The 27,636-nt window shown below is 41.5% G+C and overlaps 1 protein-coding gene across 2 annotated transcripts in view; it reads right to left on the bottom strand.

The window, feature by feature from the left end:
* Positions 1 to 27,636, bottom strand: part of FANK1 (fibronectin type III and ankyrin repeat domains 1) — a 101,710-nt gene that overhangs the window by 63,923 nt on the left and 10,151 nt on the right. The window contains exon 1 of one of the 2 annotated variants that reach the window (XM_082721249.1): positions 20,564 to 20,650. The exons of the other annotated variant lie outside the window; for it this stretch is intronic. The gene's annotated coding sequence lies outside the window, so the exon portion shown is untranslated. Of the gene's footprint in view, positions 1 to 20,563; positions 20,651 to 27,636 lie in introns of those variants that run through there. 2 annotated transcript variants of the gene reach the window in all.

Here is a 27,636-nt window from a genome sequence, read left to right as displayed (position 1 = left end):
AATCTTAAATTTCATGAATAAAATTTATAGGTCTTCCCAAATTTGACAACTATTCTGAAAATTTACATGATACCAAAAACAAGTTGCAAAGCAGAATCTTTTCTAAGCTGTCAATGCTTCATAAACTTGCAGTGCACATTGAAACCATAATGAAACGCCCCTACACAGGTGCCAGGAAATCTAACATTAAAGAGACAGAAAGCATGACCAAGGGCTAATGAGGAGGCAGAGCAATTGAAACTCTCATACGCTACTGGGGAGCGTGTCAGCCACCATGTCTAACCGAAGTTGGTCACATGTATACCCTAGGACCCAACAATTCCACTCCTAGTTACAGACACTCAACACGAACACATACACATGTTCACAAAAAGACAGGTCCTAAAATAATCATAGTGATATTTATTCACACAGCCAAAATGTAAAAATTATCCTAATGCCCAACAGTGAAATATGTAAGTTGTGGTATATACAGACAAAAGAATAGCAAGGAGAGTGAAAGGTTTGCTACTGGGCACGACGATACCAGTGAGTCTTACAATGTAGGGGTAAATAAGCCAGATCCAAACAAGTACAGATGGGATGGTTCCACTTAAAGTTCAAAACCAGTCAAACCTAGGGGCATCTGGGTGGCTTAGTCGGTTAGGCGTCCGACTCTTGATTTGGGTTCAGGTCATGATCTCAGGGTTGGGGGATGGAGCCCCATGTCAGGCTCCCCATTCAGTGCGGAGTCTGCTGGAGATTCTCTCTCTCCTTCTCCCTCTGCCCCTTCCACCCCACCCCCACCCCACTCACTCTTTCTTTTTAAAATATATATATATACACACACACACATATATCATATATATATATACATTTTTTTTAAATCAGGCAATAGTAAGCTACACTGTTAGAAACGAGAGCATGGAGCAGAGGCAGTGTGTGGAAGGAACTGAATGGAGATCTTTGGGGTTGGGGTCAAGTTCTGTTTCTTGCCTCCAGTTCGAGATATACAGCTATGTATACTTGGTGAATATTCAGTTAACCACAACCTGAATTTCCACATCTACAGTATACTTCAATTAAAGTAGGTTTTAAGTTCCAGTTAAGTAAAGAAGTAAAAGCCCAAATTCACCAAGATCAAGTAAATCTAAACACAAATGGAAGAACTAGAATGGAAACCAGATGACAACCTCAGATCTGGGAGTGCTGAGGGATGAACTCAAAATCAGGGCCTTATAAAGTCTTGTGTTTAGGCTTTAAAAATTAATGGATCTTCCATTCTACTGTAGGACATTCTGGCTTTTATTTTAGTATAAAAATGTTTCATCGTATATACTAACAAGTAAAATTGATGCTCCAGGAAGAAATGCCACAGGTTCCTGGAGTCTGAGAAACCTTCCATCAACTGGGCTAGTGACCCCTGCATACACAGGATTTGGTCCGAGAAGTACGCAGACTTTATCCTGCTAGGGGCCCTCATTAGCGTTAAAATAAAACAAAACTGCTGTTATAGCAAGAATATTCAGCAAAATGCCTAATAATTTTAGAGTAAGAAGTTTAATAACCACATTAATGGAAAGACTAAATTATCTTTCTATTCTAGCCACAAAACTCCAAGGTCACTTGTTACTCAAAAGGGAAGACAATGGCATACAGCCAGAACATGTAGAAAAAAAAGAACAGAAATCAGTTAATAAAAATGTTATTCTTTCTGGATTTCTGTGGCATTTATTTTAATTTGGGCAGCTTTTTGTGTTTTTAATTAGTTGTGCTTTCTGCCATTCTGAGTAAGTATACACCTTCATAACCAATTTTACGTTCATAATTTCCATTCTTACGCTCATTCTGGCAGCACATAGACTCTAATTTCCCTTTTATCTCTTAAAGAGGACTCTTCAAAATGCTTCAGAACTCACAAAATCTCGGTCTGCCGCTGAATGGGATTCAAGTTCCTAGCAAGCCTGCAGTTTCTTACCACACTCAAGGCAGTTTGGAAAACAGGGCTGTGGTCTAACAACCTACATGGCAACTAAGAACTAAGAAACAAAGTTAACTGAAGGCAGTCTCATGTGTTCATTCATTGAATAGTATTGTTTTCTAGTTTCACTGGCCTTTAACTGACATAATGTAATGGCTTCAGGTGTACAATGAATATGTTAACCTTCATCATCTCCCATTATTACAATGTTTCCTGTGCTGAGAACTTCTCAGATCCACTCTCCTCCTGACTTCCAAGTAAGCAACACAGTCATGTTAACTGTAGTCATCAACTATGCTGTTCATGAGAGCCCCAGGACTGAGAACTGAAAGTCGGTATTTTTTGACCACCTTCCTCCATTTGCCCAACCCCCGTGCCTCTGCCAACCACCAATCTATTCGGTTTCTGTGAGATCAGTTTTAGATTCCACTATACATGGGATCATGTCGTATTTGTCTTCCTCTGACTTATTCCACTTAACATAACACCCTCAAGGTCCATTCATGTCACAAATGGCAGGATTTCCTTCTTTCTCAGGCTCAATGTTCCATTGTACATATAAATATAGCACATTTTCTTCATCCATTCATCTGGTATTGGGCATTTACGTTGTTTTAGGTCTTGGCTGCTGTAACGCTATACTGAACATGGGGCACAGAGATTTCTTCTAGACAGTGATTTGGTTTCCTTCTGATATGTACACAATGGTGCGATTGCTGGATCACATCGGAGAACGATTTTTTTTAATTCTACCCCCAACGTGGGGCTCAAACTTACAACCTCAAGATCAAGAGTCACAAGCCCCACCAACTGAGTCAGCAGGGTGCCCTGGTATTTTTGTTTTTAATTTGAGGAGCCTCCATACTGTTTTCCATAGTGGCTGCACCAGTTTACGTTCTCACCCATGGTGCACACAGTTCCCTGCTCTCCACATGATTGCCAGCGCTTGTTCTCTCTTGTCTTTGACAACCGCCATCCCAACAGGTCTGAGGTGCTAGCTCAAAAGGTTTTGATTTGCATTTCTGATGAGTAAGGACTCTGAGTATCTTTGCATGTACAGGCATATCTCCTTTTATTGTGCTTTGCAGATATTGAGGGTTTTTTTGGGGGAGGGAGTGGAAATTTATTTTTACAAATTGAAGTTTTGCAGCAACCCTACATGAAGTTGGTCTATTGGTGCTATTTTTCCAATAGCATTTGTTTATTTCATGTCCCCATGTCACATTTCAGTAATTCTTACAATATTTTAAATTTTTCATTATCATTACACTTATGATAATCCGTGATCAGTCATCTTTGGTATTACTATGGTCATTCTTTTGGGGCTCCACCAACCACGCCCATAGAAGGCAGCAAACTTAGTTGAGGTTAACCTGATGCTGTGTGGATTCTGACTGCTCCACTGACTGGCCGTTCCCACCCCTCTCCTTCTCCGTGGGCCTCCCTATTCCCAGGGACACAATGATATTACAATTAGGCTTATGAATAACCTTACAATGGCCTCTACATGTTCAGCTGAAAGCCACACACCTCTCACTTCCAGTCAAAAGCTGAAATGATTTAGCTTCATGAGGAAGACGTGTTAAAAGTCAAGACCAGCACAAGAAAGCTAATTTAGCTTCCTAACAGCCACACTGTGAATGCAAAGGCAAGACGGTCGAAGGAAATTACGAGTGTTACCCCAATGAATACATGAATAATAAGAAAACAAAACAGCCTTATTGCCAATATGGAGAAAGTTTTAGCAGTAGACAGAAGATGGAACCAGCCACAACATTCTCTTGAGCCAAAGCCAAAGCCAGAGCAAGGTCTGGCTTCTCCAATTCGGTGAGGGCTGAGAGTTGGGGAAGCTGCCGAAGAAAAGTCTGAAGCTAGCAGAGGTTGGCTCATGAGGTTTAAGAAAGAAGTGGCCTCTGTAACATCCAAGTACAAGGTGAAGAAGCAAGAGCTGCTGTAGCTCTTCCTACAAGCTACAGCGGGTTATCTGAACATCAGGTGAGGGTAATAAAGGTGCCTGCAATGAAATTTTCAAGGTAGACAAAATAGCATTCTGTTGCAAGGAGTTGTCATCTAGGACTACTACAGCCAGAGAGAAGGCAGTGCCTGGCTTCAAAGGATAAGCTGACCCTTGCCAGTCACCAGGCTAACACATCTGGTGGCTTTGCATGGAAGCCAGTGCTCCTTTTACTATTCCAAAAATCTTAAGGTGCTTAGGAATTATGCTCAGTCTACTCTCCTGGGCTCTACCGATGGAACAAGTCCTGGATGACAGCACACCTTTACAATATGGTTAATGGAATATTTTAAGCCTACTCTTGGGACCTAGTGCTCAGGGGAAAAAAAAAAAAAAAAGATTCAACACGTTGCTGCTCATAGATAATGCACCTGATCGCCCAAGAGCTTATCTGGAGATGAACAAGACCTCACGACAGAACTTAACAGATGAGGACTTGCTTGGGATGGACGAGCAGAGAGTGGTTTTTTGCAACGGACTGTAATCCTGGTGAAGATGCTGTGAAGGCTGGTGAAATGCCAACAAAGGCTTGAGACGGTCACATAAACTTGACTGGTGCAGCAGCCCCAGGGTTTCAGAGGACGGACTCCGATGCTGAAAGTCCTGCTGTGGGGAAACGTGGTCAAACTTCACCACATGATACAGAGAATTCCTGTGTGAAAGGAAGAAGAGTTCACCAATGCAGCAAACTCCACACTTTAAGAAACTACCAGGCTCCCCGCCTGACTTTCAGCCGCCACCACCCTGCTCGCTCAGCACCAGAAACACGGAGCCTGCACCCTCCGCCAGCAAAAGGATTCTGACTCACTGACAGTTCAGATGACGGTTAGGGGTTTTTTAGCGATCCTTTTTCAACTAAAGTATGTATGTTGCCTTGGGTTTTTTTTTTTTTATTTTTTAGACATAATGCTGTTGCAATTAACAGACTACAGTACAGTGTAAACATAACTCTTCTATGTACTGGGGAAAAAAGAACCAAATTTTTTTGACTTGTTTTATTGCGATGTTTGCTCCACGGTGGTGGTCTGGAACCAAACCTGCAAGAACTCTGAGGCAGGCCTGTACCTATTGGCCACTCATAGATTTTCTTTGAGAAAATGTCTGTTCGGGTCCAATGCCCATTTTTTAATCAGATTTTTAAAAATTTTTTTGCTATGGAGTTGTTTCAGTTCTTTATATAATTTGGATTTGTGAATATTTTCTCCCATCCTCCAAGTTGCCTTTTTGTCTGTTGGTTTCCTCCACTATGCAGAAGTTTTTCCTTTTGATATTGTCCTATCTGTTTCTTTTTATGCTCGGTGTCACATTCAAGTCATGAGTGCCAAGACCAATGTTAAGGAGCTTATGTTTTCTTTTTTTGGTTTCAGGTCTCACATTGAAGTCCGTTGTCCATCGAGTGGATTTTGTGTGTGGTGTAAGATGGGGTCCGCTTTTCCCAATACTGCCGAAGGGACCATCCTTCCCCCATTGTATATTCTTGACTCCTCTGTTGTCAGTTAATTAATCATACATGCAGAGGTAGGTTTTTGAGCTCTCCTGTTCCATCATCAATAGTATTAAAGACCTTCCAGGGGTCAGGAACTGTGTGAAACTAGGAAGATACAGTGGGGAGCAAACAGACGTGGCCTCTGCCTTCCTGAAGCTTGACGTTCTACGGAGCAGTGAGCGGAGAACCGGACAAGGCCCGGGTTGCAAACCAGGACAAGTGCAATGACGGAAGAGGACTCCGAAGATGATCTGATAGGACAGGAGGACTGTCAGCAAAGGAATGAAAGGGGTGGGTGGGGAGACAGTGCCCCGTGGCAGGCTACCTCCTTCAGAATAGAAGGCAGTCCATGGTGAAATGAGGAGAGAGAAGCTCTGCCCACACACACACACACCCCCGGCAGGGCACCCAGCGTGCTGGAAAAACGCTCTCAACCCAGCCGGACTCGAGCACTGAGCTAACGGGGAGGGGAAAGACCATGGTGCTGGGACCCACAGCTCAGTGAGCCCCAGGACAACGTGGCTTGCAGGGCCGGCACTCATGGCCTACAAGCAGCAACAGACCCATGTGGCCTGGTGGGGAAGGCAGGAGTGTGAAGCCAGGATGGAATCCTGGTTCTGCCCCATTCCAGCTACTGGGTGAGCTGCCCAGAGCTCCGCTCACAATACTGAAGAGGTAAGATCCGCCCTCCTGCGGCCCTCCTTCCCCCCTCCAGTCAGTTTTGTTCCTTCCATCGACTTCTAGGATCAGCCTGAATTCATCCAGGACTGGAGTTCCACCCAGAGCTCCAGCCCTCTGAATAGCCAGACATCGGCCTGCCCGCGCAGCCGCACTTCCTGCCTGTGGCCAGTCTCCCTCACCCTGTCCCAGGACGTCTGTTGACCGTGCAACCTGTCCCACCTCAGAAAGACGCCGGTTTCTTTTCTTTGGTGATCTACGGGAATGGGGCAGCCACAGTCTGAAGGTCCAGTCTCCGCCCGTCAAAGCAGTTGCCAGCTGTTGCCTCCAGTTGCACTGATAAGCCTTTAAATAGCCATTGTGGACTTCCAATTTTCTAAGGAAGAGGGAACTCAAGTCATACTTATTAAACAGCAGCCAGACAATAGCAGGAGGCGGAGAAGGAAAGCCTTGTTCAGGTAAGCTGACCAGTGTGAGAACGTGAACGTCTTTTTCTTTTACCTCCATATATGAAACCACATCCCAAGGTTGAGCTTGCCTGAAGCTCGACCTCCAAAAGTTAAAGTCTCCCTATGTCTTTTAATGTCTGCATAGGTATTTCAAAAATACTTCAACAAATATATATGAAATGCCACATATAAGCCATTGTACTAGATCATTTCACTAGCTGTGGCCTTTCCTCTTCTCCTTAGCTATGTATACAATCGGCCATTCTGTCAGTCTCTGTCCCATGCGGCCCGGACAGCTCTGAGCTGTTGTCTCCTGCCTGGTAAGAACCGACCCCTGGCACTCTTGCTTAGGTTTTCCATTTTTGTTCATCCCAGCTTCCTGTGCGGGCCCCAGCGACCTCAAACCTTTAACAGGTTAAAATGAACTTCTCTTTTCCCCCAGATCAACTCCCCGTCCAGCCTGGTTCTTAGCGGTAGTCGTAGAGAGCTCCGCCTCCTCCTACCCTCTCACACTTGAACTCTTACCTAACTTCCCTGGACTACGTGGGCTGCTTCTTTCCCCTCATGCATGGTCAGGTCTTGTGGATTCCTGCTTCCTCCTCAGAGGCCGATGACTGTGTGACCTGAACGTTAAATGATAAACTCTGCTCCATTTACTGCCATAAAATGTACCATGGCCTGATGCTGTCACTCTGGATGAGGAATATTCCGCCCAAAGCTCACTCTCCTCCTCCCCCAACTCTGGCTCTATGCCTGGCCTTTGGCCTAGGTCTTTGGTCCTATCCTTACAAATCCACCCTCCTAGCTTCATACTCCTTCTGGAACCGAAGCCCTCCTCAAGATATAGTTCATAGGATCTACTCACCAGCTTCTCAATCCAAAACCCTCCCAAGCACCCTGATACTACCCTTTATCTTTCCGTCTGTCAGAGAAGACCAGACATGGATGGTATTTGATCTTGTAGCCAGAGAAATCACAAATGTGTTGACATTGAATTATGGGTTTCCCTCATACACTGAGTGGTGAGTAGGCACTCATGGCAGAAGAGTGGCAAAACAGAGACAGATTTCACCTTTTGCACAGTATTGTGTAGTTGCTCCTCCTATGCCAAAATGGTAACTTTCTTAGGGAGCAATTGGCCATGACTGCAGAGTAGCCCTGACCAAAAGGAGGCAATGATAAAACCTCCTCTCTCATTCCCTAGGCCAGGAAAGGCACTATCTAAGGCCAGGTCGTCCATACAGGCCATCTCCATCCCACTTCAAGTGTCTGGCATTCTACAAAGAGGAACTAAGTATCTACCACCTGCAAAATTGGCCAAAGTGTTCTTATGTTGGCTTGAAATTTTATGCTGTAAGTAAATGAAAAACTATGGTTTTAACCAATAGAAAATATTAAAATATAAAGTGATCATTTAAAAATGCTTGTCTTAATACCACCTAAAATGATGTTGTATACCAGATCTTAGGAACTACCAATGTAATGGAAACCACCTGGCATGAAATTTTTCCTACTGCTAGAAATTCTATCACTAAAATATAATTGGTCTTAAAAGCTTAAATTGAACCATAACAAAAACAGTACAGAATACATGTGGTATAAATGCCATTTTATAGCAAAGTTAAACTGGTAAAAGTAAACAATGTATGCTTAGGGATATATTCACATATGGTAAACTATAAAGAAAATCCAAGTAATGAAACACAAAATATCTTTGTTATGAAAACAGTCTTCCTATGGAATGTCTTTACTAAAGTGAATCTTAACAGATTAATTCTGAAAACTTAAACATGAGCAGTTTTAACATTGTTTTCTTCCACACTATATTATGTTGAACTAAGCTACTCAACTGATTCCTACATTAGATTGTAAATACCTTTAAGAGCAGGGGCTGTGTTTTATGATTTTATTCCCAGAACAATCACAGACAAATCAACTAAGGAGCTAAGAGGCCAGAGAAGCATCCATATAATAAAGGGGGTGTTGCCAAATGGTGAAAAAGGAAGTCATCTGAAGTAATCTCTACACCAAATGTGGGGTTCGAACTCACAAGCCCAAGATCAAGAGTCACACGTTCTACTGAATGAGCCAGCCAGGAGCCCTGGAAAAAATGTCATTCTAATATAATTGTGCTAAGTCAACTGAATAACCAGATGAAAAAAGTCTAAACCATACATAAAAATCCAGATATGTGATAGATATAAACCTGAAAATATTTCTTAAAGGTAACAGAATATATTTATGACCTTAGATTAGGCAAAAGAAATCTATAAAGAACATTGAAAACATTAACCATAAAGGAAAAGATTGATAAATTAGGCTAATTAGAGCTAATTATTTCTACTTATCAAAAGAAACAGTTGGGGGTCCTGGGTGGCTCAGTCCTTTGGGTGTCTGCCTTCGGCTTGAGTCATGATCCCAGGGTTCTGGGATCAATCCCCGCATCGGGCTCTCTCTGCTCAGCAGGAAGCTTGCTTCTCCCTCTCCCACTCCCCCTTCTTGCGTTCCCTCTCTCACTGTCTCTCTGTCAAATAAATAAAATCTCTAAATAAAAAAAAAAAAGAAACAGTTAAGAGAACAAAAAAGCACTAACAACATCTAACCAACAGACTCTGATTAAACATTAAAACTAAATAAGAAAGAAAGAAAAAAAAAAAACAACAACAACCAGCAACTCAAGAGAAAGTGAGGCAAGAGACTTGAAAAGACTCTTCCCCACAAAGAGAATATCTACATGGCCAATATCAAAATATATGAAAGTATGTGCAACCTCTTTAGGCATCATGGAAATTCAAGTTGAGTGAGATACTATTACATACCCAACAGAAAAACTAAATTAAAAATACATTAAAACTGACACAATAGTAAGTATTGGGAAGGATGGGATATAATTGATACATTCACATACCAGGTGTGGAAGTATAAACTGACATAACCAGTAGAAAAAGTTTAGCAGCATCTCCCAAAGCCTACCGTAAGCATGTTCTACCAAAACAACACCCCATTCCCAGGTACAGAACCAATAGAAACAGACACATGTGAGCCAAAAGAGATGTGCAAGAAAGCTCGCAACCATATTACTTATAATAGACCCACATTAGAAACTGAATTTCCTGTTCCAGTTAAGAGAACAAAAAAGACCAACAGAAAAACTAAATTAAAAATACATTAAAACTGACACAATAGTAAGTATTGGGAAGGATGGGATATAATTGATACATTCACATACCAGCAGAGTAATTATATTATGGGATATTAGTAAAATAGAATTTATACAACAATGAAAATTAACTAACCATTGCTATGAGGAAGTCTCACATAGCTAAAGCTGATGGAAAGAAGATAGGCAAAAAAAAAAAAAAAAAAATCCATTTATAAAGTGCAAAAATGGGCAAAACTCCTCTACGAGTATAAGAAGTCAGGATGCGGAATTTCTCTGGGGAAGAGGGAAAGTAACAACTGGAAGGGAATATAAAGGAAGCTTATAGGGGTGCTGGTGATGTTCCATTTCTATCAACTAGGTAAATATTCACTCAGTTGTACTTTTATAATCTTAATTGTATGTTTCTTATACCTATATGCACTTGTCTATATGTAGCTTATATCTCTATTAAAAAGTTCCTTTTTAAAAAAAAAACATATTAGAATGAAATAAAGACAGCGTACAAGACACAGAAACATAGGGAGTTGGCCCCAGGAGACTATGACTAAGCAAATCCTAAAAGATGTAAATCAGGCTGAAGAAAGTGATCTTGAGTGATACAAGAAGAAATGAAGGATGGGGAGAGAAAATAGTGAATTTATGGCTACAATTAAGTGTATAAAACAATAAAATTACCCATGAAATAGAAAAACAAAAATGGTAAGACTAAAATATATCCAAACAACTTGAATAAATCTTAAGAGAATTAAGCTGAATGAAAAAAGTCAATTTCAGAAGATTAGATACTAAATAGTTTCTTTTACGTAATGTTCTTGAAATGACAAAATTATAGAAATGAAGACCAGGTTAGTGGTTAGGGAGAGAAGCAAGCATCTGGGGCTTAAAAAGGGCAACACGGAGGCGCTTTCTTACAGAACTGTTCTCTATCTGGGCAACAGTAGTCCTATACATGATAGGAGAGAATAGAACTAAATAAACCCACACATGCATGCACATAAAACTGGTAAAATCTGAATAAAATCTGTGCATTAATGTCCACCTCCTGGATGTGGTGTTATATTATAGTTTTGAAACATGTTACCCTTGGGAGAAACTGAGTAAAGAGTATATTTGTATTATTTCTTACAACTGAATGTGAATCTACCATCGTCTCCAAATGAAGAGATGAAAAGGAATAAATTTAGATACATTATAATAGCATAATTCAAGAGGAATTAAAATATTCTAAAGTTCTTGTAACACGAGGAGGTAAACTTTAGGCTTTTAGAACAAATACTCACGGTCAGATTAGTATGATAGTCACTGAAAGAATGTAAACAAAGACTTCCAAAAAACTAGTCCAAAGGAGACAGGAAAATGGGAGATTGTGAGGGACATGTAGAAAATATAAAATAAGATGATCAGACACATGTCAGATACACAACCATATAGAGAGAATCCCAAAACATCAGGATATGTAATAAATGCAAAGTGACTAAATGATTCGGTTAGAAGTCGTTAAATTGTTAATCCAATCCCATGCTGTTTACAAGAGTCCTATCGAAAATATAAAGATACAGGGGCACCTGGGTGGCTCAGTCCACTAAACATCTGCCTTCAACTCAGGTCATGATCCCAGAGGCCTGGGATAGAGCCCAGCATTGGGCTCTCTGCTCAGTGGGGAGCCTGCTTCTCCCTCTCCCTCTGCCTGCTGCTCCCCTTGCTTGTGCTCCTTCCTCCCCCTTCTCGGTCTCTCTCAAATAAATAAAATCTTTTAAAAATATGTAAAGATATAAAAGGGTTGAAAGACACTATAACATACATGTAACACACACATACATACAGCAGAGGGTGACCGAAAATACTGCAGCTACATCAATCAATCATCGATACAGCTGAGAGCATAGATAAATGAGGAAAGGATTTCAATAGAAATTCAAATTACAAAGAAGATACATGTTTTTTGAAATCATAGATCACAATATAGCCTCAAAATTAAAAGCAAAAGTTGACAGAATATGAGGAGATAGACAATTCCACAATCACAATGGCATGTTAACATCTCTCAGGCAATAGAAAAAGTTAAAAAAAATTAGGATATTGAATATTTCAACAAAATTACGGAAAAAGACTCAGTGGACATGTATACAACACAGTATCTTAACTGCAGAAATAGACTTCCTTTCAAGTAAATGTGATACAATTTCAAAATATTAACCATATATCTGAGTGTTAAAGCAAGCCACAAATTTTAAAGAAGTGGAATATATCACAATCTCTAACAATAGCATAATAAGCTGAGAGTAAGAAACAAAGGATAATGAGAAAACTCACATTGTAGAAATTGGGACACGTACTTCTGAATAACCCATTGATCAAAGATAAAATTACAAGGAAAATTCATTATCATCAGTTCTATCAAAAACTTGAGATAGCAAAAAAAAAGATACAACTGTGAGATACAGTTGAATCCATTCTTAAGGCAAATTTATAGTCTTAAATTCGTACTGTAGAAAAACTTTGAAAAATAAAATCAATGAACTAAGCTAAGAGTCAGTCAATAAATTAGAAAATGAACAAGATTTAAGGAGGGCACGTACTGCACAGAGCAGTGGGTGTGATGCATGAACAATCTTGGAACACTGAAAAAATAAGATAAAAAAAAAAGAAAATGAACAAGAAACTCAAAGAAACAGGAAAGACATAACAAATAAACAAAATACAAAGAAACAGACAATAGAATCAGCTGAAACTCAGTTCTTTAAAAAGCATAATAAAATTCACAAGCCTTTAGCAAGAGTTAGTGAGGAAAAAAGAGACAAAAATTAATAAACAGCTTAAAATGAGGATTATACTTTAGACCTAAAGACTTTGAAAAAGCAATGTCAAAATGGACTCAAAAAGTAGAAAAACTGAGACCTCTCTTCTGCATATCAAACACTAGAACCAGTAGTCAAAATCCTCCCTTAAAATTTCTAGGTTCCTGGGGCTTCACCAAAATGTTCCATGAAATACACAAGTTAAATATCTGGGGCACCTGGGTGGCTCCGTCAGTTCAGCATCCAGCTCTCGGTTTGGGTTCAGGTCGTGATCTCGGGGTCCTGGGACTGAGTTCCACGTCAGGCTCCATACTCAGCACAGGCTCTGCTTGAGATTCCCTCTGCCCCTCCCATCATGCCCTCTAAAATAAATAAGTAAATCTTAAAAAAAAAAAAAAAAGAAAGAAAGAAAGAAAGAAAGAAATCTAACATAAACTGTCTCGGAGAATAGAAAAAGAAGAAACACTCCCTGGTTTATTTCATGAGGTTAAGAAAAAAATAACCTTGTTACCAAGGCCAACAAGGCAACTGCAGGCAAAGATATTTACAGGGCAATGTTATTCAATGCGGATGAACAGGTATTTTTTAAAAAATGTGTTGACAATTTATGATGCTGGCCAAGATGCAGTATTCATGCTGTAGCCAGTCATTCTCTGATTACAGCGAAAATCTCTGGACAAAATATAAAACGCAAGGACTCCAGAACTCTTAAAAGTAAATGGCAAGCGGAGTGAGATGAAGTCAGAACTTGAAAGAATGATCAACATAGCAGAAGGCAATAGACTATATTCTGGGTCATAAAAGTAACCCCAACGATGTTAAAGAATTATAGTCAAATCAAGTAAGTTTTCTGATAACAGAATTAAGCCAGAAATCAAACATTTGTGGAACATTGCCAAGAATGTGGAAATCAACGTACTTTTAGATGATGTGTGGGTCAAGGACAACTAGAAAATATTTTGAACTGAACGTATCAACTTTTCAAAAATGTGTACCAAGAGGAAAATTTATAGCACTAAGTTATTATGTCAGAAAAGTATCAAGTCAACCATCTAAATATCTACTTAGAGAAAAGCTGAGCAGGAGAATAAATAGAAGAGACTAAACCAATAAAATTTAAAATAGAAAAGTCAATGAAATCCAAAGCTGGTTCTTTGGGGGAAAAAATAAAATTAATAAAGCTCTAGGCAGACTGACCAAGAAAAAGGGAGAAACACAAATCACCAACACCAGAAAAAAGAAAGGGTGAGCCCTGTAGGCGGGACTAGGGAGGGCACGTACCGCATGGAACACTGAATGTGGTACATAAACAATGAATCTTGGAACAGTGATGTATTTTATGGTGACTAACATAACACAATAAAAAAATGTTTAATTAAATTAAATTTTTGTTAAAAAAAGAAAGGAAGTGCCATTTCACACCCTACAGACATTGGGTTAAGAGAGGATACTACAAAGAAAGGATACCTCAGACCTTTGTTCAGAAATTCTACAAATTAAATAGATCAACCCCTTGAAAGACAAATTATTGAAGAAAACCAGAATAGGTCACCTCAAAATAAGTCTCTTTCACATAAAAATTATTTTGAACAGAAGGCAATTAAGCCCCAGCAAACCTAGGAAAAGCTTTGCCCTCCCTCATGTATGCCTGAAGGCAGGATGTAAATTCTTCTTTTACTGGAAAAAGGCTTCCCAGTCCAGAGATGGCACCAGAGGAATCTGCAACCAAACTTTCCTCCATTAGCTTCTTCATTCCATCGGTATTTTAACCTTCCCAGTTTGTTGCCCTTGGAAGCCTACACTGCTTTTCCTCTTCCTGTCATTTCTCTACAGACACTGGCCCTTTGCTGAAGGTGCTACAGAAGCAGGCTGTTGGAAAGCCACCACTCCGAGTTACTTTTCAGAGGTATCCCCGGTGCGATGTGCCTCTACACAGGTGAGTTGTTTTTTGCTTATTTATCTTTTTGTTACAGAGCCCCAGCTGAAAACATACGAGGGGTCAGGTAAAGTTTTCCCTTCCATACACCGGCACTCTCAAGAAGAAATAGATAGCTCTGACCCTCATGTATCTATCCAAGAAACTGAAAGGGTCTAACCACTTGGGAAAACAATTTGGCAGTTTCTTGTAAAGGCAAACAGAGACTGACATCTATGCTGGACATGCCGTCCAGCAATCCAATTCCTAGGTATTTACTAAATTGAGAACCTATGTTCAAAGGCCAGTTTGTAAACAAACAGCAAATTCATTTATAATGCACTAATAAGTGAAAATATTCCATCCACGCCCCCATGGTGACCAGATAAACCATGCTAGATTCATACAATGAAATACTAAGTGTGAATAAAAAGGAATGAACTGTTGATCCAGACCACAGGAGTAAATCTCAATTGCATTATGTTAATGACATTCTGAAAAAGGCAACACCACAGGGATTTAGATCAGTACCTGCCAAGGGCTAAAGGGGGAGGAGTTACTTCAAAAGGGTAGCACAAGGCAATTTTTGAAGTGATGGATGGTTAGGGATCTTCACTGTGGTAGTGGTTATGGGACTGTTAACATTACAAAGCTGGATGCGGAAAAAGAATGAAGTGTATGCAGGTTTTCAAAGCCTACACATGTATTTGCAAACTAAAGCCAGCATTATATTAAAAGGGTAAGTTTTGTTTTATTCCAGGAATGCTTGATTTTAACATGAAAAAAACAAAGCTTAACTCATCAGCAGTTTAAAGGAGAAAAAAAATCATCATCTCAGATGCATGAAAACTATCTGATAACATTCACACCCATTTCATTTTCGAAAATTAAACAAATTAGGAATGGAAGGAAACTTCTTTATTCTGATAAAGGAGATCTACCACAAAAAATATTCTCGATGGAAAATACCAAAAGCGTTCTCTGAAATTGGAAAGACAACAAAGATGACCACTGTCAGCATTCCTGGTGAACATAGAGGTTCACCAGACTGGTGACTGTAGATCCTAGTCAGTGCAATAAGGAAAACAAAAGCAAAAGAATTGGCAAGGGAGAAAAACCTTATGTGCAGATGGTCTGGCTAACTGTACTGAAATTTCCTAAAGAATCTATATAATAATGAGCGAGTTAGCCAGTCACACACCCAACAATTAAAAATTAAATTTTCACAAACTGAATAATTTACAATAGCACTGAAAATGCAATGAATCTAGTAACTGACCTGCGATCTGTGTAGGACCTTAATGGAAAAAATCATATTATAACAATGTTCCAACGACATAAGAAATGGGAAGACAAATGAAGCTCGTGGATTGGAAAATTTGAGACTGTAAACTTCTCTCCAGACTAGCTATTGATTGAATCCCCATGGAAATCCCAACAACTTTTGTGAAAAATATAAATTTTAGAATTGTCTTACCAGTTAAGTGCAAAAGGCCAAGAACAGCCAAGATCAAGGGAGAGGAAGCAGGGGGCTGGACACAAATATTTTTCTATTAATGAAGTTATTAGATGGCCAGGAAAATAAATATGTAGCAGGACAGCAGGATAGTAGGCATATGTAATATCCTCCCGGTTGGCTTTAAATTAAACAGGGTGTTTTTAATATATTGAAAGCTGATTTTAAACGGATGCAAACCTGCCGAAACCTTCAAAAAGCCTGTGTATTGAAGCCGTAGTCTGCCGAGAGTCTGGAGGTCTAACCAGCAGTTTCCAAACCATCGCTGTGCGTTTCGTGCGGCTGCTGGGGTGTCAGCTGCCCAATGCTCACTCTGGGCCAACAGCAACCACAGTGCCTGAGCCCCGCTTGGTCACATTCACTATCTATGGTCATCAATTGTGACAGCGTTAACCCTACTCGTAAATCACGCAGAAAAATAGAAGTGTTTATGCAGCCTTCTCCAAAAAAAAGAAAAAAATAATCATTGCAGAGTATTTACACTTATTACTAATACTACTCCAGGAAACAGAATAAAAAGTTTTGTTTTTTACCCAAGGAAACATTTTCAGAAAAACAAACAAACAAACAACAAAACGAAAAACCTTGAAATTTTCTACTTAATAAGTCTAGTGTATCGGTGCGCCTGGCTGGCTCAGTCAGTAGAGCGTGCAACTCTTGATCTCTGGGTTGTCTGAGCCCCACAATGGGTGTAGAGATGACTTAAAATCATTTAAAAAGGTTTTTCTAATAAATAAATCTAGCGTATTATGAGGAGCAACATTTCCATCTGGACACCTTATGAAAATGGTCGTAAGGAAACATTAGGTCCAATGTCACGTCTAACTTTTACAACTGGGCTAACAATGCTGCATCACATGCTGGGAGACTCAGAGGCCAGAGATTTCAAGGTTCAGTCTGCATCCAAAATCCAGAAAAACAAAAAGCAAACTGCATAGGGCCGCCTGGGTGGCTCAGTCCAAGTGTCCAACTCTTGATTTTGGCTCAGATCATGATCTCAGGGTCAAGGGATCAAGATCCACGTTGGTCTCTGTGTACAGGCTGAGTTGGCTTGGGTCCCTCTCTGTCCCCCTCCCCCCACTCACTTGCACGATCTCTCTAAAATAAGTAAATAAAATCTTTAAAACAAACAAACAAACAAAAGGCACAATGTGCAGGTCAGACGATCGCAGCTTTTCCTCCTGCATCCGATCTTGTTTTGTTCTCTGTGGTCTCCTGTCACTTTTTAGGTTTTGCCAGGGCCCCTCCGCAAGGGGAGAAAACATAAGGTGTTAAATAAAAATGTTTTTAAATGTCCAAAGTTTCAGTAATTTTGTACTATTTGATCGATTATGAAATAGTAACCTTAGAGATTTTTAAATAACCTTTTCAGATAAGAATGACAATAACTGAACAGTAACTCAAATTTCCCCCAGTAAGTGGAAAAAGTTTTTACACCTATTTTCATGATTGTTATATAAGAAAGGTAAAGGGAGTTAAAATATTTTTGAAGATTTTAGAGAGAGAGCATATGTGTGGACACACACACACACACACACACACGGGTGTGCTTGTGAGCAGGGGTGAGGGGGCAGAGGGAGAAGGAAAAAATCTCAAGCAGACTCCCTACTGAGTGCAGAGCCCCACTCAGGGCTCCATCTCACGACCCAGAGCTCATGACCTGAGCCAAAACCAAGAGTTGGATGCTTAACCTCCTGAGCCACCTGGACACCCCCAGGAGTTAGTTATTTTTTTAAGATTTTATTTATTTATTTTAGAGAGAGGCAGGGAGGGAGAACACAAGTGGAATGAGGGACAAGGGAGAAGCAGACTCCCTGCTGAGCAGGGAGCCCAATGCGGGGCTCCATCCCTGGACTCCAGGACCATGACCTGGGCAGAAGGCAGATGTTCAAACGACTGAACCACCCGGGCACCCTGAGAGTTAAAATATTTAAAACCATAGTTACCGCCTACTTCCATATTCTTCCCCTGCACTTTGAGATGTGGCCTCAGTGTCAACTGAGCCAGAAAGAAGCACTATTGACTGCAGCAGTCGCAAAATCTAAACTCTGGTCATCATGAAAAGTCACAACACAATTCCAGAAGCAGTACGGACAGAAACCAACGGGTCGTACACCTGCTACGTGGCAAAGCAAGATCAGGACCAAGTATTCCCCAAAGAACTCACACAATTATGATGGTAAAGTGGTTTTAGGGGCGGTTAAAAAAAAAGTCAATTAGATGGAAGACACTAGAAAATAATCCAATTCAGTGGAAAAACTCATTTTCAGGTTTATGGTCAACCTCAGAGCATTTTCCACACACACACACACACCCAGGGTAAGGATTCTGTAGCAGCTGTGGGCAGGTGTACCCCAAGATCACAAAGGGAGACAGAAAGTAAACATACAGAGCCCCAGAAGAATCAGACAACCTCCACTGGCAAAGGTCAGGGAGGGACAGCCGGGTTTATACATCTTTGACCCACTTCAGAGCCTTTGTGTCCCTCAGAGAACTGATCTCTTCTACAAGTTATGGGTCAAGTCCAACAATGGACTGGCAGCAATCACCATTAGCCGGAGGGGCTGGCTCATCTTCAATATTCTACCTGACCCCAAGGAAGGACTCCTCCTCTCATTACTCAAGGTCTCTTAGGTCCTCCCAGGAGATTCAGAGGGGGCATTCCTACCTCCAGTGTTTCCTGGGGTTGGTTTCCACTAGACATCAAATAAATGCAGGCTAATGACATTTGAAGTTGGCTTTACTGCATATTCTCTGTGGCTAGCAGAAGTCGACTCCTACTTCTCTTTCGTGAGCTAGGATTCTAATCCAGGTAACTCTAAGGACTTCTAGCTCAGCTTGAAACCTAGAAATTCCTTCCCCTTCCTATGGATTCACATTTCAACTGTATTTAGACGAAATCAGTCCCAGCCATCTTTAGCTGGTCTCTGCTCAAACAATACGCATGTGTCTCTTACACTTGCAATTCTATTAGTTATTTTCAGATTCTCCACTGATATTTCTCCAGCTCTTCAGAGAGGAGTGTGGCAGGGCAGGAGGAGGGTGTGATTTAACATCAGACCAAGCCCATATTTATCAGCTGTGAGACCCTGGATGTAGAACTAGTGCCTCAGAGGTAGTTTCATCATCCTTGAGCTAAAGGGATCATGGTCACTGTGCGAGGTCATTTTAAGTGGAGATGTACTGAAAGCATTTAGGAGGTGCTCAAATGACAGGCGTTTAAAAAAATCTTTACTGTGGCAAAATATTTAACAAGATTCACAATTTTAGCCATTTTTGTGTGTGTGTATAAGATTTATATTAATTTGAGAAAGGTAGAGACCACAAGCAGGGGGAAAGACAGGCAGAGGGAGAGGGAGAAGCAGGCTCCCCACTGAACTGGGAGCCCAATGTGGGACTTGATCCCAGGGCCCTAGGATGGTGACTTGAGCTGAAACGAATGAGGTGCTTTACTGAATGACCCAGGCGCCACTACATGAGCAATTTGGTGGCATTATGAGCCCTCACATTGTTATACAACTACCAGTACTATCCATCTCCAGAACATGTTTGATCTTAAGCTAAAATCCTACACCCATCCATTAAACAACTCCCGCCTTTCCCTAGCTGCTGGCAGGCTCTATTCTGTTTTTTGTCTCTGTGGGTTTAACTACTCTAGGTAAGTAGTGAACTAAATTTCGGGGCCTGAGCTGGAGGCACTCCAGCGACATGTGCAGCATCAGCAAACCAAACTTTCCTGTTCCTGTAAATGCTCCAACTTGACTGGAAACACAGTATAACCAGTCAGCCAATCCCCAGATGCTGAGCCAGCTCTGGGCTCTACTTAGCTCCTCCTTCCTCGATCTTTCTAAACACGGTCATGTATGCACCCCCAGCCAATCAAATGCCCCGCCTCTGCATTGGTCTTCTAAAGCTCTGTGTAACTCATTCTTGACCCATATCCCTCAGCAAGCATGTTCCACTGCTGGTGAGACACAATATTCCCCCAACCATGGCTTATTTTCTCTTACATACAGGACAAGCATCACTCATTGATTTTTGTCCTCTGACTGTAGAACCATACAGTACTTGTCCTCCTGTGGCTGGCTTATTCCACTTGGCATATGGTCTTCCAGATTCATCCATGTTGTAGCCTCTCTCGGAATCCTTGCCTTTTTAAGGCTGAGTGGTATTCCACTGTATGTAGAGACCATCTTTTGTTTGCTTATCTGTTCATCTGTTCATGGACACTGGAGTTATTTTCACCTTTTGGCAATTATAAATACTACGAGTGGCAAGCCTTTTAAACATTATGTTTTATACCAAATATTACACGTGAAGCAATCAAAATAGTTTGCCCCGGGCACAAAGTTTGTCTTCTTAGAATATCTTCTTCAGGACTGTATGTGGGGAAAATACAGTCTACTCCTACTTTCTATTGATAGAAATCTTATTTAAAGCCTCTCATTACTTTTTCACAGCCAGAGGAACAAAATAGTTCAACTATAAAGAAACCGCTAATCACAGTTATTACAAACTATGAAGTTAATACAGAGCAATCTAAAATTGGAAAATGCCAACCATTTATGAATTATAAGAAAATACCTGTACGTCAGTGGGGAAAATATGCATTGTTCACCTCATCCATTTTCAGGTTTTCCAGCCTAGCCTTGCACAGCTTAGGTCACAATAAGTTGAAGAGAACCAGTACCAACAGAGGATTCTGGTCTGTGCATATGCAAATGAAGTTGTCCCCGGAAGGGCAGTTCTCCCCCACATGGCAAAGGCACTTGTGTCATTTTCAAGTTCAATATTCTTGGATGGATTCCTGGTAGAACTGGATCTACCAGTCTTTCCCAACCTTTCCCAGGGTTTCGCCAACCACTTCCAGCCTTCCAGGCTCCCTCCACCCAAACCTCCCTCAGATGGGATGCAAGTTCATTGCCAGAAATTCTCTAATTTTGCCTCCAGGCCTCACCCAACCCAGGAATTCATAGCCCACACTTTTGATCACAACCACCCTCTTCCTCTCCCCTTCTACGGGCAATCAAATCTTCAGGAAGTAAAAGTAAGCCCACGGTGAGACCCACGCCTCGGATCATGGACCTTCCATTGGAGCAATGTTCCTCCAAATTAGTTCCTAAAGCAGAGAATGGGGGGTGGGTGGAATCTTAGTTACTACAGCAGCCTTTCAAACTCAACCATACATACATATTTCATTTCTCTTCTGAGTATTTCATTTTTCTTAAAGAGAATTTAAATTCTACTCCTTGGGGAAAAATATGGTAAAAATAAAACAAAACAAAGACACTGCCTTGGGTCAACATTTCTTTACCCATAGCACTGTAGGGTTCCCCTAGTCGTGAAGTTTTCGATCTTGCCCACGTTTTCATGTCTTCCATTTACTTATTCAACCAATGCCGGCGCCACAGTGAACAAGCAGGTGTGGTTCCTGTACTCCTGGGGGGTACCACCCAGCTGACGCAGAGAGTGGGGTATGGGAATCACCACAAAAGAGATTATGGAGATTTTTCTTTTTTTTTTTTTTTAAGCCTAGGAAAATGAAAAAGTTCGTGTAAGTTTAGACTGTTACCTCACAGAAGAATGAGGCCTGTTACATATTCAGTGCTGGGAGAAAAACACACTGACCATAGAGGCTGTTTTCCTGAGGGAAAAGAGTACTGTCCCCACACTGTAATGGGTATGTAGGAAGTTTCAAAATAGGAGCTCTAATGGTAATTTAAGTGTTGGTAGCATTATCACATTTTTGTAAATTGGTTCACTTTTATCTAGAAGGAATTCAAAGTAAACAGAGGCCCTTTGGAATTAGTGGTGGCAAGGACGCTTACCAGAGGGATGGCTTTGGCAGAAACAGCTGGAACAAACCATCTTGACTCTGGCTAACCAGCCTGACTCACTACTCCTGTGTCATCAAGATACTATCCCGCTGCTGATTAGCGAGGGAAACGTGTCAAGTGCCAGGCCTTGGACAAATACACCCTCCTTTTGGCAGACGGCTAAAGGGCTCAAGTTTAGGGGTCAAGCAGAATGAGAGACCGTCAAAATGCAGACACACGGTCAGAAAAGGATGGAGACCCATGAGTCTATCTTCAAAGTTATTTGTTGGATGCTTGTTAATTATCACCAATTCTGAACAGCAAGAAGACAGAAGTCACATATTTTTCTTAAAAGCCTTCATCATCTTATACCCTTGTCAGTAACCAAAGAATTTTTATAACTGGGATCATTGGCAATAGATATGTTTTGTATTTCCAGGTCTTATTAAACTGAAGCTTTGTGGTTTCTTAGAAGGTTTGAAAACTCTGAATGTGTACACTGTTTGGCTTGGAAACTGAACACTATGTATTAAGTTTTAGCTAACAGCTAAGTGATTAAAAAGGTTAGAACTTTTACCAAATAATTTTTTTTAATTAGATTCCAAACCCACCAGGCTACATTACAAACAAAAGAAACGAATTTTAAAAAACTAGAAGTCTCCAATGTGTCCAGGAAAGTGGTAACTTTTTCTTTTCCCTGAAGTTTTAAGCTCTCAAAAAAGATGTTGGCGATGCTAAGAAAGAAGAAAACATAAGGAATGGAGGTGTAACCACTCTGAAGGTAAGAGAAGGAAGGTGGTGGAAGGTTCTACATATGTTTCATTCTTCGCTGGAAAGGCACAAGGTTACAGTTTGTGGTGCAGTTGTTAGTCCTTAAATAGGACACAAGCAAGTTTTTGCTCCTGAGCACATAATCAGTAAGGACTGGCTACCTCCAGGAGCCTGGATTGTGTTGCCCTTAATGGAAAAGTTCTGCAGTAGCTGTCTGGGGCAACAGGGGCAAGGCAAGGCCACGTGTTCTTTGGCCACGTGTTTTCTTGATCCCACCTTAGATCCATCAAACATTAGGGGGAAAAAAGGCAGGACAAGCATGCCAGGAAACCATTCCTTAACCCTTATCAATGATTACAATTAGGATGTTTTTATCCGAAACGAAGCATTTTTATAACTAAAATTTGATGGTTATGTACATGGATGAAATGGATCCTACATAAGATTTCTTACCCACTCTTAAGAAGAATGGATGCCTTTGGATATGTATCCCTTTACCACTTTATGGGGAGAACTCACGCTCTAGAAAGTAGTAGAAGGGAGGCAGGCAAACAATGTGGAATAAATAGAAACAAGGACTTAGTCCCAACTCTGAAGGAGATTCTAAAATGGTGTGCAGATAAGGAATAACAATTAGCTCACTCAAAAGATTACTGTTTAGCAATTACTATTTAGCAATTGAAAAACCCTAAAACCCTTAAAACCCTAAAAATCCAAAGTTTGGTTACCCACTCTTTGGAGAGGCTGGGAAAGTTGTTCTCACAAATATTACCATTGGAAGTGAGGATTAACCAAACCCAACACTGCCTTCGGCCCATGCCACATCTAGGAATTTATTCTGCAAAAATACTTGCACAAAATGCAAGATAATTTAATACAACTTTATCATTGTTTGTGATAATAGCCATACTAGTTCCCTATGGTTGTCGTAACCAGTTCCCATGAACACAGCCGCTTGAAACAACACAAATTCATTATCTTACAGTTCTGGAGGTCCAAAGTTCACAGTAGGTCTTGCCGAGCTGAAATCAAAGTCTTGTTCTTTCTGGAGGTTCTAGGGGAAAGGACATTTCCGGGACTTTCCCAGCTTCTAAAGTCTTCCCACATTCTTGGATTCCAACCTTCCTAACACTCCAAATTCTGCTCATAACCCCCTCCAGACTGATGTTCTTGCCTCCCTTTTTAAAAAGGATTCATGATTGATTACACAGAGGTCACCTGGATCATACAGGCTCATCATCATCGCGACCCTTAACTTAATCACAGCTGCAAAGCTCCCTTTGCCCTAGGAGGCGACACACTCACAGGTTCAGGAGATTAGGAATATCAGACATCTTCTACTCACCCTCCCTCAGTAGTAAGAGACTGAAAACAAACGGCCTATCAGTTGTGGACAGGTTAAATAAACAATAGCAAACCTACCCTGGGATATTACGCAGGTGTTTAAAATAGGAGAAAACTCATGTAGTAAAAAGAAAGCAAAATATAAGGTTAGGTGAGAAAAGCAAAATACAGAACAGAGACAGGAATGTAGTACATGTAATTGACTTGTATGTATAATATTTAAGCTCTCCCGGGAATGATCTATCAGGAGCAAAGAAGGTGGTTGCCTGCAAGGCAGGAACTGAGCAGCAGGGTTACAAGAATGAAACTTGTCTGCATATACTCTGTTATAACTTTTTATTTTTGAAATTTGTAACTATATTACTTATCTAAAACCAGAAAATAATAGTCTAGAAAGAGGAGAAAGAAGCACAAAAGGAGTTATAATAGGGGGAGATCCATGCTGATCTTGGGGTCAGAAAGGCCAAGTTTCACAGCAACAGATACAAAATGGTGTCTGATTCCAAGGCTACACAACAAATGATTCCAAGATTTAGTGGCTTAAAATGACAAGTACCCACAATTGTCTCAGCTTTGGGGGTCGGGGATCTGGGAATAGCTTAGCTGGGTGAGTCACAGTCTCTTTAGAGGTTGCGGTCAAGTTGACAGCTGGGGCAGCTGTCATCTCAAGGCTTGGATGAGGCTGGGGAATCCGCCTGCAAGCCTGTACTTGGCCTCCGTTCCTTGCTATGTAGGCCATTCCATAGGATGCTTGAGTGTGTCAATGACATGATGTCATGACCACTGACATGGAGGAGCAAAAGAGGGAGCAAGGGAGGAAGGGAAACAGAGAGAGATTGAAGGCCAGCCCAAGGCAGGAGCCCCAGGCTTTCATAATCTAATCTTGGAAGTGATGTGTCACCTCTGCCATATGTCACTGGTCACACAGACCAAGGCAGGGTACAGGTGAGAACACCAGGAGGTAGAGGGTTCATGGGGAGCCATCTTGGAAGCAGGCCACCACAGAGAGTGCGGAGCAGCGGAGGGCAAGGCTCTGGTGAGTAAACATGAGGCAATAAAAACGTGAGTGACTATAGTGGATGTGCAAGGCAAGAAGGAAATAGGCCTAAGTAGAATCATAAGTATATCCCAGGAAGCAGTGAAAACAGAAATATGAAGAGTGGGGTTTGCCTCAATTACCAAGCCTCTGATTCACTATCCCTGCCATGCTCACATCTGTGTTCTAGTCCTAAGCGGAAATGTTCTCTCTCTTCACACTGGAAGATTCTCTCATACGTGTTAGCTTCTCTCTTCTGCTAGGAGGACACGTCTTCAAGGGGCACATCGTTCATGTTCATCGTCCTGCCACCCTCTATCAGTGGAAGGAAGCATGACGCTGTGGCTCTGTAGCACTAGTCCTGACAGCCGTGAGAAACGAGTCTTCTTTTTTCCAGGTTCCCCAACTCTTAACTACACTTCATACCAGAACATTTGTCTCTTCTTTTTCAGTGGCAGCAGTGACATTGTATCAAAATACAGAAGGGACATCAAGTGCCTGCTGGTAAGATGCAACAAAAAAGAAACAGCATCATCTGTGTGATATCACCCCCCTTGTAAAAATATCGGACTTCAAACATCAGGAAGCAAACAATCAGACAAATCCAGCATGGAAACTTCTGTAAGACATCTGGCCTGGCCACTTCAGAAATATCCGTGTCACAGGGCGCCTGGGTGGCTCAGTCGTTAAAGCGTCTGCCTTTGACGCTTTATGGTCATGATCCCAGCGTCCTGGGATCAAGCTCCATGTCAGGCTCCGTGCTCAGCGAGGAGTCTGCTTTCCCACTCCCTCTCCCCTGCCTGTGTTTTCTCTCTCACTGTGACTCTCTGTCAAATGAACAAATAAAATCTTTTAAAAAGAAAAAGAAATAGCAGTGCCATGAAAGAAAAAAAATAGAGACTATCCACATTAAAGGAGACTGAAGGACTATGACCTCTCGATGCCACATGTAATCCTGAAGAGGGTCCCAAGCTTTTAAAACAAAAGAAAAAACCATAAAGGACATCGTTAAGACAACTGGGAAAAAATGGCTAGGGACTACGTATTAGGTAATATTACTAGACCAATGTTAACTGTTGGGGTGTATTAGTAGTACGTGGTTACAGAAGAAAATGTCCTGGTTCTTAGAGGAGAAAGATGCTGAAGTATTTGGGACCATGGTGTCATTGTGCGTCACTTTCAAAGGGTTCAGCAAATAAATGTGCTTGTGTACATTTGTGAATGTGTGAGTGTGTGAGCAGGAGAGAGAAAGGCAGAAAGCAAGAGTGGCAAAGTGTGAACAGTCACATCTGTGTGAAGGGCATGGAGGCATTCACTGTATGACTTTGAGCTACTCTACAGCTCTGAAAAATTTCCAAAGAGAAAGTACGTGTGTCTATATTTATGCTTTCGTTCTACATATGCACATGTACATATGTGCAACAGAGAGCATAAACTTAAGACAAGTCGCATCTTTATGTAACTATAGTGCCCAAAGGGACTCTGTCCAATCTTGAACAGAACTCTTATTCTTTTTTTTTTCTTTTCATTTTATGTATTTGTCAGAGAGAGACAGCGAGAGAGCACGAGCACAAGCAGGGGGAGCAGCGAGCAGAGGGAGAAGCAGGCTCCCCACTGAGCAGGGGGGGACATGATCCCAGGATCCTAGGATCATGACTTGAGCTGAAGGCAGACATAATGAACTGAGGCCCCCATGTGCCCCAGAACTGTTATTGTTTTAAAGATCTAGGGGCGCCTGTGTGGCTCAGCCGTTAAGCAACTGCCTCAGGCTCAGGTCATGATGCCAGGGTCCTCGTATCAGACTCCCTGCTCAGCAGGTGGCCTCTTTCTCCCTCTCCCACTCCCCATGCTTGTGCTCCCTTTTGCTCTCTGTCAAATAAATTAATTAATTAAAATAAAAAGATCTGCAAAGCCCTCCTCACAGTTCACAGGGGGACAAACTAACCCTGAAACATTGTCATTCCAAGGAGCGGAGCCACAGAAGGCCGCTGTAGGTCTCTGCATGTCTTACCCCACCAGAGCCGGTGACGGACAGTCTTCTGGAAGGAGAGAGCAGCCAAGTGCTCAAAGTGCAACGTTCTTCTGAGTCACACGGTCCCTGAACTCAGACACTCTCAACTGCATTCCTGAAGTAAACTGGGAAGTTTTGTCCTGAATCTTGTCATATTTAGGCTTCAACGGTGAAAGAGGCAGAGGTGGCTTGTGACGCGGGCCACAGAGCGCCGCTCAGAGAGCCCTGGGACGTACAGGACGTTTCCTAGGCCGCAGGCTGTGAGTCCACCAGATTCCTGTATCAGCCGCTTTCTCAGAATTCACAGAACACTGAGCCACAGTATTCTCCCTCTGCCCACCACAAGTGAGACTTCTGTAGCTACTTCATGTCTCTTAGAGCTCACCATGCTGGCTAAATTGTTTATGTTACTCTGTATAAAAGATTTCTTAAAGAGGCACCTGGGTGGCTCCGTGGATTAAGGGTCTGACTCTGGATTGTGGCTCAGCGAGGCCAAGGTCCTGAGATCAGCAGGCTCAGTGCTCGGCAGGAATCTGCTTAACATTCTCTCTCTCCCCTTCCCTTTCCCCTCCCCCGTCCCTAACCCCCTACTCCTGCACCTATGTGTGCACTCCATAAATAAATAAAAATTAAAAGTGATCTTGAAAAGGGAGACTGCTTCTCCCTCTCCCTCTGCCAC

This window comes from Mustela nivalis (assembly GCF_964662115.1).
Source record: "Mustela nivalis genome assembly, chromosome: 2".
NCBI classification, from domain to species: domain Eukaryota; kingdom Metazoa; phylum Chordata; class Mammalia; order Carnivora; family Mustelidae; genus Mustela; species Mustela nivalis.
Note: the sequence above shows the minus strand (reverse complement) of the source record. Positions and strands in the feature narration are given on the sequence as shown.